Here is a 14,897-nt window from a genome sequence, read left to right as displayed (position 1 = left end):
ACCTGAAGAGTTTATGCTAACGAGACGACTCAGGGTTGGGGCTTTGGGTCATTATCAGTTATAGCAGCTCACCTCCCTGACCTCCTGGGAGGGGGGTGGGGGCTGCACATTGAGTTCCGTTTCATGAGTGTTGAGTCTATCGATCCTGCTGACATCATAAAACCCCAGTAAAAGCTCTTGGGCTCTGAAGCTCCAGAGTTCTTCTGTAGTGGATAATAGCCACTGATGCACCAGGAGGGTGACACTTTCTGATGTCATGTGCAAAGACCATAGAGCCTTGGAGACCCTCCCAGATGTCTCCCTATGCTTTTCTTCTATTGTTTTCTTTTGATTTGTATCCTTTTTCATTAAAACAAGACTATAATTGTAAGTTTAGCACTTCCCTGAGTTCTACGAGTTGTGCCCTGATTGGGATGGTGGGGAGCCCCAGGGTTGTAGCCAGTTGATCAGAAGTTCAAGTGATCTGGGTCCCTGTTTTAGTTTCCTAGGCTGCTCAAGAAAATGCCATGCAATGGGTACGCTTAAATAATGGGCATTTATTACCTTACGGTTTTGAGGCTAAGAGAAAATCCAAATCAAGGCATCATCAGATGCTTTCTGTCCAGAGACTGTAGCGTTCCAGGGCTGACTGTCTATAATCCTTGGCTCTTAGCTTGTCACGTGGCAAAGCATGTGGGGACCTTGTCCTGGTCTCTCCCTTCTCTTCCAGGTTCCGCTGATGTTCAGCTTCTGGCTGCTCCCTCTGTGGCTTTCTCTTTGTCTGACTGAATTTCATTCTGCTTATAAAGAGCTCCAGTAATAGGATTAAGACCCATCCTGATTGGGCCAGGTCACACCTTAACTGAAGTAACCTCATCAAAAGGTCTTACTGATAATGGGTTCCCACAGACAGGAATGGATTAAGTTTAAGAACATGTTTTTCTGGGGGTACATACAGCTCCAAACCACCACAGCCTCCAAACCCAGGAGTCTGAAGGGCTGTCTTGTAGAAGATTGCCCTTAACCCATGGAGTCTGACCTGACTCCAGGTAGTTAAGAGTCAGAATTGTATAATCGTTGGTGACAGAAACTATCAATGTCCTTTGCAGCTGGTGTCAGAATTGAATTGCAATGTACCACCTCTCAGGGCTGTGGTGAGAATTATTTGGGATGATTGTATGTAAAGGCTCCCACACAGTGAGCAGTATATAGCAGGTAGTTAGCAAACTGGGTTCCTTCCTGTCTCGTGATCCAGAAGTGAAGCTTTGGGCAATCTCAGAAAGTGGGGACGTTGCCCAAGTCTGGACTCTCCTGAGCCAAGTTGGTGGGGCAGGAACCAGTTGCCTCCCTCTGAGAAACTCCTGCCTTTCAGAACCACTCTCGAGACTCAGAGCATGTGATAACATGGAAATTTTGCATCCTGTACATCTCGCAATCCTCAGGTGCTTCTCAGAGCCAGAGCCACCACCAGCACCCAGGACAGAGGTGAGAAATAACGATGACAAGAACCAGTGGTTTTTCATTGGAATTTTCCGCACTTTGGTAAATGTTATCACCATGCCATGTCATTCATGATCTTAACTGTTGCTTTTTTCTCTCTCTGTCTCCTAATTTTAAGCTGTCAGGCTCAGCAGAGATTACTCATTCCAAAGAAAAGCATAATTTTCTATTCTGGTCAAATTGTGGTTTGGGTTTCCTTAGAATGAGAAGCTTCTTCCGGCTTCCTTTGAAAGGTGACTCTAATCGCATATTCAGAGAAGTGAGGTATTGTGGGCCATCAGATTCCAAACTCCTCAGTCCTCTTGCAAGGGCTGGGAGTGGGGAGTGGGGAGGCTAAATTCTGTATATTAGGAAATCATGATGACTCTTTATATGATGAAAGTGCTTAAGAGCTTTAAAGGTTTTCATATCTGGTACAGAAGTATATGCTTTTAGAGCTGGAAAGGGTTGCAAATGCCCTCCTGATCAACTGGGTGGCCAACTGTGAATCGCTTCCAGTAATAGCTCACTCTGCAGTGTATGAAGGATGCACTTCCCTATGAAAACCCTTCAGTGGCTCCCCATTGCATTTAGGATGAAATCCACATGACCTGAGTCCCCGCAACCAGCCCCATCTCCAATCATTGTAGCTCTCCCTCACTACACTCAGCCAAGCTGACCTTCTCTTCGTTCCATGAGAGGCTAACTACAGGGCATTTGCATGGTCATCTCCCTTCATGTGGAACTCTGCTTCCAGTAATCTTCATGTGCCTGACTCAGCTTAATGTCACATGCTCAGAAAAACCTTTTCTGACTATCTTAAAGCACCATGCCAAGTGGTCACTCTTGATCATATCCTGTTTGCTTTCTTCATAGCGAATACCTTTAGCTGAAATGATCTGAATTCTTCATAGCCTTTCTCCAACCTCTAGCCTATCCAATTTTTATCTATCATGTTCATCACTGTATCCCTGACACACAATAGGCTCTCAATAAACATTTTGTTGAGTGAATGAATGAATCTTAAATCCTTCATCTTTTTTTTTTTTTTTTAATCTGAGCCTCATCAAAACTCTTTAAGGTAGACGTTACTCCTGTACTCATTTTATAGTCAAGGAAGTGGGCTGAGACAGGAGCTGACTCACCCAAGGGCCCTGACAAACCACCCCAAAATTCAGTAGCCTAAACAATAGGGATTCTCATTTCTCTGATTCTGTGGAGTGGCTGCATGGTTCTGCCACTGGTCTCAGTGAGCTCACTCACGTGCCTGCAGTCATCCAGCGGCTTGAATGAGTTCAACCTGCCAAGAGCTGGACTGGGATGACTGGGCATCCTTCTCCACGTAATCCTTCAGCCCAGACATCTTCTCGATATGGTGGCCTCAGGCATCATTCCAAGAGGGTAAAACCTGAAGCTGCAAGGCCTGTGAAGGGCTAGCCTTGGAAGCTGCACACCATCACTTTGACCCCTTCCCATTTGTCAAAGCAAGTCACAAAGCTGGCCCAGCTTCAAAGGAAGGGAAACAGACTCCACCTCTTGATGGGAGAAGCTGTCACATCGCAAAGCCACCTGGGCTGGTGTGTCGTGGCCATCGTGGAAAGCCCTTCATGGCTGGAAGTGTTGAAACCAGCTCTGATTGAAACTGAATCAGCAATGACAACCAAGGGAAACGTGATTATCTAGTGATAGCAGATGACCAAAAACCTGAATGACTTACAACCAAATTTATTTCACACTCCCGTGACATGACCATGTGGTTCAGCTGTGGTTCTGAGACTTTACTCAACAGCACGTCTTGTGGCCGAGGGGTAAGGGACGTGTCAAACACATGCTGGCCCTAAAGCCTCTGCTCAGAAGCAACACAAATCATTTCCATCAACACGTCAGTAGTCAAACAAGTCACAGATATATAATCCTCCCTCCAGTAGGGGTGTGGAATATGGATGGACAGCAATCCCACTCATCACGAAGCCTATTTCACTCTTCAGCGCCTCTGAAAAACACATCATTTACTGAGCTAAAATTGGCCTCCTTCTTTTCTACCTTTGATCCAAGTGCTGCTCTCTCATCTGCTCCCTCTGTCCCGAGAGCCCTCCAGAAAGGCAAAGGCCATCGGAGCTTTCCCTTTTCCAGGACTCGCGTCCCACCTTCTTCAGAGGCCCCCGGCTTAAAAGCCTGCTTCTGGCCCCATTGCTCACCGGAGCCAGTCCAAACTCTCATCTGTGTCCTCAGAGCCCTCCACCGTCTCATTCCTGCTGGCCTCTCCAACCTCATCTATTCACGCTCTCTGCTCCCACACCTTAGGGTACAGTCCTGCCAAACTGCTAGACATTTCCTGAATGCTGAGGCCACTTCGTGTCTCCCGGCTTTACTCCACACTGCTTCCTCTGCTCCACCTTGTGAAATCTGACTTTTCTTATAAAGTTTGGATCTTAAGCAACCTCCTCTCTGGAGACAATGCCTTTTCCCCCCCAGCAGGATCAATCAACTTCTCCTTTTGCTAAACTACTTTATGATAGCATCTATTCATTGACTCATACAAACACGTATGGAGCACCTAGTACATGTCAGGTGCTGTTTTAGGCTCTGGAGAGACAGAGGAAAAGAACACAGATAAGATCCCTCTCCCCTGGAGGGCACATTCTGGTGAGGCAAAACTGACCATAAGCATATAGACAGATGAATAGTAATTTTAGAAGGCAGTAAGTGTTTGAATTATGTAAAAAGGGAGGGTGAGAAGCACCCTGTGGAAAGGAGGTGACGGCTTTAGATAAGACGTTCAGGGAGCTGGGACCTGAATAACGAAGAGAGAGCCGTGGGAAAATGTGAGAGCAGAGCCTTCCCAGCTAGAACAGAAGGTCTGTGGTCCAGCTTGGCTGGTTCTGGAAACAGAGAGGAGACCCCTGCAGCTGAGGCATACTGAGAGAGGTGGAGATCCAGAAGATATGCGATCAGAGAGGCTGGCAGTGGCCAGATAATGTTAGGGCCTCCCAGCAGTGATAAGGAGTTTGGATTTTATTCTAATTTACACCAGGAAGTCATGGGAGGATTTTTAAGCAAGGGGCGGGGGGGGGGGGGGGGGGGGGGGGGGGGATAGAATGACATGATTTACACTTCTTAGTAATTGCCTGGGCTGCTTCTTGGTTTGTTTATGTTGAACAAGAGTGGAGTCCAGAAGAGTGAGCTTAGAGGTTCTTGCCGTCCTTCTGAGATGATGGCGGCTTGGATGCAGGATGCTACAATAGTGTCCTGCAGAAAATGTGAGCTCAGGGACTGTGTCCAGCTCCTCTCTGCATCACAGCAGCCAGCATCAGGCCGGGCACACAGCGATAGAGCAGTCTTCCCAGGCTGGCTTAGGGTGGTGTGTCAATTCCTATTAGCACATGTCTGAAATTCATGCTCAGCTAAACCCACTCCCCTTTGCCCTCCTTAGCCAAGCTTCTGACAGAAACCCTCTCCAGGTATTAGGTTCCTGGTACAAGCAGGAGCAGCCAAGGACCACCTACCTCTCCCTGGGCTGGTTGCCCCATGCTCCCTCCCACCCAAAGCACTGAGGCCAGTTTTAGCACAGCACCCCTGATATTTCCGAGATGAATTCTCCCATCGGAGCCTCAATTTTCTCATCTGGAAGGTGGGCATTATGTTTCCTACCTAAAAAGCCTTTGGAGAGAAAATTCCCTTTTCCCAAGGCACTCTTCCCCACTTCTTCTCTCTCTCTCTCCAGCCCCTCCTTCAACCAGAACAAACCCACTCCAGAGTTTTCTGCAGTTCCACTGATTTATTTATTTATCTATTTGTCCCTGAACTATATTAGTTCCCTGGACTAATTGATATCTATGGACACTTTAGCCTCAGGCTCTCTGTGTTTCTAGATTTCAGATTCCTGAGTTATCCAGGCTTTCCCCTCCAAACTAGTCCCTCCTCCCCCCCTTTTTTTAAGCCCTGGTGGTTAGAGCCTGGATGCCCAAGGTGAAGAATTCCAGCTGATTCCGTGGGTCAAGACCCCGTGGGGCCAGAGGCCAGGGCTGGGTCACAGCTGGGCCTCCCCTTCGATTCAGATGTAAGACCGAGATAAAGAGGGAGGGGATTAGTGTCGGAGTCAGAAGGAGGAGGACAGAAGGTGTAGGAGAAAGGAAAAGAAAAGAGAAAGTGAAGTGAGAGTGTGGGAGAGGGAAACAGAGGAAAAAGCAAAGGGAGAGGAAAACGTGAGGGCGCGCGCGCTGCGCATGAGAGAGGGAGAGAGGGAGAGATTTGGAGTGGGAAGGGAGGGAAGGGAAGGAGGGGTTGAGAGCGAAAGGAGGAAGGGGGTGGGAGCGCGCTGGGGCGGAGACGAGGAAGTGGGTGCGAGGCGCGGAGCCGTGGCTGTGCGCGCCGCCCGCTCCATCCCTGCCGCGAGCGGAGCCGGCGCGGGCGCGGGAGCCCGAGGCGAACCCGGCGCGGAGCCACACCCGGCGGCAGCTGCACCAGGTAACGCGGACGCCGCCTCCCCGCGGGGCCTCGGTTCTGGGTGGGGTCCGGGCAGAAGCCGGCGGGGGGCGCTGGGGGCGACTGCTCCACAACTCCCGGCGGCCGTCGTGGCTCCAACCGCCGAGTTCGAGCCCCGGGTGCGCCGCTCGCGGGCTGCGCCTGACCTTGGGCAAGTCCCTCGGCCTCGAAGCCTCGGTTTTCTCCTCTGTGACCTGCGGGGGTCGCGGCCGCCCCAACGGGGCGTCGCGAAGATGGGATGCAGCCCTCGTCCGCTGCGGTGCTGGGGCGCAGAGTCGGGTTTACCTCGCTTCTGCCCGCTTGGGGGTGCATTTGGAAAGTCCACTGGTCCTGAAAAAGTCCTCCAGTCTGCACGGTGGCATTTTCTCGGGGAGATGTGACCGTCGGGGCACGGAGCGACTTTCTCTGCTTAAGAAAAGCTGCACCGGAGGAGGTGGGGGGACGCCAGGGATGGGGGGCTCTAGCTCCTCAGGGAACTGGGACTCCCGGCCTTCGTCCTCCACGACTGCTGTCTGATGCCTAGGAGCAAAGATGGAAAAGCTCTCTGCCGGCAGCGAGCATTTGCAGCAGGCGGCCCCGGCTGGGCTCTGAATCCCAGTTTGGCTACTTAAGCAGCGCTGTGACCTTGAGTATATGTGAGCCTCAGTTTCCTCCCCTCTGAAAAGGAAAATGTTAATGCCCCCCTTTGAGGTGGTTGTGAACATATGGAGGTGGGGCAGGACAGTGCTAGCACTGTGGTGTCCCCAAAGGTATCTGTCATACCCTAACTCTGGTGGCCTACTGCTAATTGCCCCCTTAGAGCCCAGTTGTGTGCACCAGGTCCTCTCGGTCTCCTTTGCCAGAGATGGTCAGTGGGTGGAGCTGGGTGGTGGCCCTGCTAGGTATGAAGCAGGGCCCAGGGGATTGGGGTGGGGAGGGGGGTGCAGGGCAGGAGCCCTGCAGCTAATGGTTGTCTAAGACATGACATCTCACAGATGGCATCATGTCCTGTAAAGATTCTGGCTTAACCTCTATGAGCCTCGGTTTCCTTATGTGTAATATGAACTTAGGAATTTCTATCTAAGTGGCAGGTAATGAGCTCACTGTCACTGGACATTATCAAAGACAATTGGATAGATTATATTTATTGACATTTCTGACCCTGAGATATAAGGAGAATTGATGACCCTCAAGCACCTACCATGCATAGGCCAGTGTTGGTTTTAGTCGTCACACCACCCTGGAAAACTGGTGCCATCAAATCCCAGTTTACGGATAAGGAAACCTCAAAGAGGTAAAGTGATTTCCACACGGTCACACCTGTAGGAAGTGCCTGAGCTGGGATAGAACCCAGGTCTGTCTGCCTCCAAGAGGTTCCCATGGGTACCAGGCGGTCTCCAGGGTTTGACTGTGTAAGGCACTTAGCACAGGGGCTGGCACTCAGCATTGGGTTTTTTGTTCTACGTTTGGTAGGAAGAGCTGCTACATAATCAGTGCAGAAAGTGAAGGTTGGCAGTGGTTTAGGGATTCTTTCTAGAGGTCTAGAAGGAAGGAAGGAAGGTGTTCACCACCACCACATAGGAAGCAGATACTGGGCTGACTCACTCCCCATCCACCAGTTTCTTTTCTCTTTCACCACATTGACCCGGTTAACCTTATCCCATTAACCTTGGCCTTGCCAGTTCTCCTGGGTTCACAGGCACTTTCCGTTCTCCATTCTCACCTGATGGCTGATTGAGCCAACCCTCCCAGCTGGTATGTCTGAGGGAAAACAAGGCCAAGGCCAGCTGTAGTCCATCACCTCCAACACTCCAAAGAAGGGGAACAGGAATAAGTTACAGTCCCAAGGATTTAAATCATCCTCGGGGAGGAAATCCCTGATGGTGGGAAAATGGTTGTTCCAGCAGGCTAGGGAAGTTCCTTTGCCAAGAGTGTTTTAAAAGAGGACAAGGAGTTCATCCAAATGAAATGACGAGGATATAAACAAAGCCTCTATCCATTGCAACAATCAGAAGGAACCTAAATATCCAACAATAGGGGATCAATTAAGTAAATTATGCACAGCTATGCAGCTATTACAAAACAAGTTTTTAATGAAGGGGGTCAAGCTTATGCTAAAATTATATATCTATATGTGTTTGTATGTATGTGAAATACATATATAATCACAGCAAATTTGGGAGAAAAACTTAGAGAAAAGACTGGAAGGAAATGATCCAAAGAAAGTTAACAATGTTTGCCTGTGGATGGGTAGGATTATGGGAGATTTGTTCCCCAAGTCTTATTTTTTGAACCTTCCAGATTTTAATCAATGAGCATATACTTTAATAAGAAGCGATGTAGAACTGCCTGGCTTTTAGTGTCATGGTCTTGCTGAGAATAGGGAGGGGATGCCTGGTTGCAAGAAGGCTCTGTATGCTTCTGTAAAATTGGTGACCCATTTCTAAGGACCTCCAGGCCCATGGTGGAGATTGAATTATCCTGGAAAGGGCCCTGCAGTATTTTTACCATCCTTTTGTCTCCCATCTCATCCCCTCCAATTCAAATACATCCTTCATCCCAGATGAAGAACCCAGATCTCAGAATATTGCTCCCCTGCTCTAAAATATTCAATGGCTCCCCATTCCCAATGGGATCAACTCCAAAGTCCTTAGACTGGTATTCATGGTTCTTCATGGTCTAGTTGCTGCTCATCACTTCCAGCTACCCACCCCACCCACCCCACCCTCTGCTGTCTAGCTGCAGCCATCTACACCCAGCTGGCTGCGTCAACCATGTACTTTCCCACCATTCAGCCACCGCACATGCAGTTTCTCTCACTTGCAATGTACTCCTTTGCTTGACAACCTCCTTCCTCCTCATTCTTCAAGATTTCATACAAACCGGATCTTCTGGGAGCCCCAACATCTACAGGCTGTTCCTGCCCTAAGGCTCCTTGAAAATGTAGACATATAGACAATGTAACCACCCCCCCCCCCACCTCCTCCCCAGCACCCAGGGCTGGCACATGCAAACCTGGGTATAAAAAGGGCACCTCTGTATTAAGGCTTGGCAGGCCCCTTAGGGGAAAGAGAGAACACAAAATTATTAATGCCAATAATAGCTGGCATTTTGTTGTGTTCTTATTACGTGCTGAAGTAGGTAAGATTAATATCCCCATTCTACAGAGAGGAAACCGAGAGTCACCTGCCCAGCATCACTCGGGATTCAAACCCAGGCTATTGAAATCCAAAAGAATGAATGAATGAATGAATGAATGGCATTTAAGTAAATAAATTCAGAGCCTACACTCCTAACTGGAGACAGCTTGAATCAGCCAACATTTAAGCACCTGTCACAGAAACCCAGTGAGAATCCATGCTTCGCTGCACGTTACAAGTGAAGAAATAGCTTAACCATGAGGCCTCCTAGGTGCTAGACTTTGTGCTGGGTGCCAGGGACCCAAAGGTGTATAAGGTGCTGTCAGGACAGGGAGCTCACAGTGGGGAGAGTGGTGTGCAAACTGACCTCAGGGTTTTGATGGGGGGAGGGGGGCGGCAGGGATTGTCCAAGAAATGGAGGGATCTAAGATGACGCAGAGTAAAGGCCACCCAGAAGAGGTGACATTTGCTGTGCTTTGGGAAGGATAAGTAGGAAGTTTACCGGGTGAACAAGTGGTGTCAGCGTCATGGTTCTGAACTGTGGACAATTTTGCCCACCCCTCCCCTCCCCAGGGGGCATCTGGCAATGTCTGGAGATATTTTTGGTTGTGACTGTTGGGGTGGGAGGAGGTGGGGGGTGGCTGGCATCTAGTGAGTGGAAACTAGGGATGCTGCTAAACCTCCCATAACACACAAGACAGTCCCCTACAACAAACGATCTGCCCCAAAGCGTCAATACTATCGAGATGGAAAACCCTGGATTAAAAAAGAAGGGTATTTCTGAGCAGGAATCAGCATGTACAAGACACAAAGGCATCCACAAGTATTTGCTGAGTGTGTTCTTTGTGCTGGGCACTTTGAAGCCATGATCACCTTACTAGCCTCCCAACCTTCCTGCTTCCCCAAGCAGCAACCTGTGGGGGCCTTTTTTTTAAATATCGTTTTTTAATTAAGATTTATTCACATACCATACAATCAACCAAAGTATATAATCCATTGATCCACCTTATCATCATATAGTTGTTTCATTTCGTCACACTGATCAAATTTTTTTAGCATTTTTCTTGTACCAGAAAAAGTGAACGCAAGAATAAAAAAAAGAGTAAAAACAGAACACCCAAATTGTCTCCCCTTCCATTCTTCCTTTAGTTTTTTGTTTTGTTTTGTTTTGCCCCCTTTTTCCTATTCATCCATCCATACACTGGACAAAGGGGAGTGTGGTCCACATGGCTTTCCCAATCACATTGTCACCCCTCATAAGCTACATTGTTATACAATCGTCTTCAAGATTCAAGGGTTCTGGGTTGTAGTTTGATAGTTTCAGGTGTTTACTGCTAGCTACTCCAATGCATTAGAACCTAAAAAGCGTTGTCTATATTGTGCATAAGAGTGCCCACCATAGTGACCTCTCAGCTCCTTTTGAAATCTCTCAGCCATTGAAACTTATTTCATTTCACATCCCCCTTTTGGTCAAGAAGATGTTCTCCATCCCACGATGCCGGGTCTAGATTCCTTCCCGGGAGTCATATTCCACATTGACAGGGAGATTTACACCCCTGGGTGTCAGATCTGTGGGGGCCTTTTTAAAAAAGTTTACTATAACAGCTTGGTTGAGATTATAATTTACATATCATAAAATCACCCATTCAAAGCATACAATCCTATGAATTTTAGTAAACTCAGAGCTGTGCAACCATCACCACTATCTTTAATAACATTTGCATCACCCTGAAAGACAAACCTCGCACCCATTAGCTATCACTCCCCATTTCCTCCCAGCTACCCCTTCCTCCTCCTATTCTGAACATTTCAGATAAATGAAATCACACAAAATATAGACTTTTGTGTCTGGCTTCTTTCACTCGGCAGAATGTTTTCAAGGTCATCCATGTTGCAGTATTTATGAGAACATTTCCTTTTATTGCCGATTAATATTCCATTATATGGATTTAACACATTTTATTTATCCATTCATCAGTTGATGGACATTTGGGTTATTTCCATTTTGGGCAGCTGTTGTGAAGAATGCTGCTATGAATATTTGTGTGCCAGCTTTTTATGGAAATATGTTTTCATTTCCCTTGGATAATATACCTAGGAGTAGAATTGCTGGGCTGTATGGTAACTCTATGTTTAACCTTTTGTAGAACTGCCAGACTGTTTTCCCACAGCGGCTGCACCATTTCACATTCTCACCAGTGGTGCAGGAGGGTTCCAATTTGTCCACATCCTCACCAATGTTTTTTCTTGTCTGTCTTTTTAGATATAGCCCTCTTAGTGGGTGTGAAATGGTATCTTGTGGTTTGATTTGTATTTCTCTGGTGGCTACTGGTGTTGTGCATTTTTTCTTGTGCTTGTTGGCTGCTTTTATTATCTTCTTTGGAGAAATGTCTGTCTGATCAGAGTCCTCTTTAATTGTGCCATTTCCTTATTTAGACTGAAATGCAAACTCCCCATAAAGTCTGCCAGCCTCAGGGCGATGGGGCCCTGCCTCTCCATTCCAGTTTCTCTCTACTCCAACCACGCTTGGCCTCAAAAGCAGCAAACTCGCCCACTCTCCAGTCCTTTGGGCTTGTTGGGTTCCTCGGCCTGAATATCCATTTTTGCAGCAGCCTGGTGGTCAGCCTCAGAGAAGCCTTCTCCAGCCTGGCCCCCAGGCCTTCACTAGCATATCTCAAGGTTTCCTTTGAGCATCATTACAGTCCTATAAGTCTTGATTGAAGAACTGACCACCAGGCATGGCCACCCCTTCCACTTGCTGTGTGACCCTGGACAAGCCACTGTCCCTCTCTGAGCCTCAGCCACCCCATCTGAAAACCAGAAGGGGGCCGGGGCTGCCCGAGGGCGGCAGGCTCGCCTCCGCGATGCGGGGACACGCGCGCCATCCCCCGCGGTCTCCCGTAGGTGGCTGCACGCGTCGGGGGCCGCAGCGCTTGGCGGATGGGAACGCGAGCGCGGAGGAGGCGCCCCGCGCCCTGGACCTGGTGCCGCTGGGGTTCCTGGTTTTCCCGCGCTCCAAAAAGCTGCTCCCAGGTGAAGCATTGACGAATGAACTGATTGATGAAGAGTTAAGAATAGCATATCCAATCATGGACGGCTTTCCTAAAATGATACCACAGGGAGCTGGGATGACACATCAAAATAAGAAGCAAGAAGAAACAGAGCGGCACTTAATCTTTATTTTAAAAGCAATGCAGGGTAATTAAATTCTGTTAAAGCTGTATACCTTTTAGAAAGTCAGGTGGCAGGTAATAATTGGGGGGGGGGGCAGAGGAATGTTCTGTTTCTTTTGGCTTTGGCTGTTTCTTATTCCATTGGTCTCTTTGACAGGATGGTTCTATTCAGCCTCTATCGGAGAAAACTTCTCATGAGGCTGCAGTAGCACAACCAGCTGGTGCTTTTACATTCTGCTCTAGAGGATTACCATCTTGGGACTTGGATGGGTATTAAACTCTTCAGACATAATGCAACCGAAGCCAAGATAGGGAATATATAATAATATGTCTTGGGCCTTTACTTCTGAATGCTCAACTAGTTGGAAATACTGGAGACCAATTTCGTTTGCAAGAAAGATGCTTCATGTGGCATCTGTCAGAGGCTTAGGGCTGTGGGAGGCTTAAGCTGCAGAAGCTTCTTTTATTATATTCTTGTTCTGCCCTTGTTCTTTGAGGCTCTAACTTATAACGAGAAAGATTTCCACAAAGTGTCTTGTTGGAGATTAACATCCCCAGTCATCAGCTGATGACTTTAATTCTTATCTCACTCATCTAAAAGGGCATCACTTGAAATTTTGTTTGTTTGTTTCTATTCAAGCTCTTTGGTAAAGTCACATTACAAAGGAGCAATGTTTGAGTAGTTGTAGAGAAATGCATTTGAGCTGGTGTTATATAAAACCTCACAGTAAAAATGGAAATTTCATGTAGTTGCAAACGTTCTGAGTTTGTAAAATGAAGTTAATTTTTCTTTGACATCAAATGAATACATTAATGATAATAAAATAAGTGATTGATATTTTCCCATTTAAAAAAAGAGTGGGTGTGATTGGCTGATCCCAGGGGGCTTTCCGACTCTGCTCTTCTTTGAGCCCCTGTGTCACAGAGCTGCCAGGAGGACAGGCCCGGCAGGTGCCGTCACAGAGAGAAAAGGGCAGCGGGAGCCAAGTTAGTCACAGATTAGAGCAGGTAGCATGGCTGATTATTGCCAGCCCCAGGAGACAGTCTTCAGGAGCAGACGGCAGATTTGACCTGGCACTAACCTCCAGAAGCAGCCTGGAAGAACATAAATTCCTCCAGCCCCAGCAAAGACTCCCTCATCTTGGCCACATTCAGTTCCAGAATTGCCCACCTTCCCTGGGAGAATAAACTGCTAACCTCAGAACCATTCGTTCACTCGTTCAGTCATTCAACAAACACTTCCCAGCGTCCAGCTGGTGCCCTGTCCTCAGCAGTTCGTTGAAGGCACAAAGATGGATAAAATGACCCTGGCTGAGGATTCGGGGTCTAAATGATACCACAGTGGGACCCATGCAACCCTTAGCCAAGTGTAAACCGCAGAGAATCAAGTACCACCAACTGCCCCTGGGGAATCAGGGAAGGTTTTGCAAGGGAGTGCAGCAGATGGACAAAGAGTTTCTGGGTATTCCAGATGTTCTCCATCTGGAGAGCATGTGCAGAGTCCCAGAGCTGCTCACAGCATTTGGAGCTATTTGGTTTTGCCCCAGACTCCAGGAGCAGAGGAAGGAGGTAACAGAGGAAATGGCGGGGCCCATATCTTGAAAAACCCTCCTTGCCAAGAGTTTGGAATTTTTTGTCCTGCTGGCAGCAGGAGCCACACAAGGATTTGAGGCTGAGGATAGAGGCAATCAGGTTTGCATTTTCAAAAATGTTCTTTCTCCAGACAGCTCGGAGGCAGGTGGAGCTGAGGGGAGGGAGCAGGAGTCAGGAAGTCACTGTTCTTGTCCAAGAGAGCAGTGATGAAGGCTGGGCATTGTGACTGGAGAGAAAGGAACAGATTTAAAAGCTGTTAAGGAGGTAAAATCACCCAAAGCGGGTATGCGTTGGAGGAGAGAGAGAGGAGTCTGAGAATGAATGACTGGAGAACGGCTCATGTCAGCCTCCTGGGGTCTCTTCTACCATGCAGGAGACGCAAGGAGCTGGTGTTTGAAGGTGGTATTTTCCAGGTAGCTGGGGAGGGTGATGGAGGGGCCAGAAGCAGCAGGAGAGGGAGGTCCAGTCCAGGGGATCAGTATGTGCAAAGGCACAGAGGGGCGAGAATATGGAGAGTTAAAGAAAGGGTGAGGCTCTCTGAGTGGCTGGAACACAGAGGGTATGATGGGAGGAGGGGTGGGGAAACTGAGGCTGGAGAGGATGGGAGGGGCAAAGATGCTTGGCTCTGGGGGATGACCATTAGGGCCCAGAGCAGAGGTCCCTGGCTGCTCTACCATGGTCATTTCCAGCCGCGAAGTGCTCACTACCCATGTGGAAGTCCATGGCTAGGGTCAGACAGCTCTCTCCTCAGTCCCTGACCATGCTGCACCAGAGATGGTGAGTGCCAGCCTGATTTTCAAGCAGGAGGAGGGTGTGCTCCCCCAAGCAGTTGGCCGATGAGTTTGATGCCAGTCTGGGGTAGAATTCTCCAGGGGATTATGAAAGGGGAGGGTGAGTGGTTAGCAAGGGAAGAAATAAGACCTGGATGCCAACTGGGCTCTCTGAGGGTGCCAAGAGCATGCCAAGATCATCCACTGCCAGCTGACAGGGACATTTGCAGGACCCATAAGATGTTTAAAAAAAAAAAAATGAGCCAACATTCTAAAATGAGAAGATTTCACTGAAAAGT

At 48.3% G+C, this 14,897-nt stretch overlaps 1 protein-coding gene across 4 annotated transcripts in view; it reads left to right on the top strand.

Annotated features, from left to right (window-relative positions):
• The first annotated feature begins 1,305 nt into the window (after positions 1-1,305).
• Positions 1,306-14,897, top strand: part of HRH2 (histamine receptor H2) — a 59,759-nt gene continuing 46,167 nt past the window's right edge. For 2 of the 4 annotated variants that reach the window (XR_005214810.1, XM_037823032.1), the window contains exon 1: positions 5,779-5,925. The gene's annotated coding sequence lies outside the window, so the exon portion shown is untranslated. Of the gene's footprint in view, positions 1,465-5,777; positions 5,926-14,897 lie in introns of those variants that run through there. The other 2 variants (XR_005214809.1, XR_005214808.1) reach the window with 2 other exon arrangements.

Source organism: Choloepus didactylus, assembly GCF_015220235.1.
Source record: "Choloepus didactylus isolate mChoDid1 chromosome 11 unlocalized genomic scaffold, mChoDid1.pri SUPER_11_unloc1, whole genome shotgun sequence".
In the NCBI taxonomy this organism is placed as follows: domain Eukaryota; kingdom Metazoa; phylum Chordata; class Mammalia; order Pilosa; family Megalonychidae; genus Choloepus; species Choloepus didactylus.
This window is presented reverse-complemented; position numbering and strand designations above follow the sequence as displayed.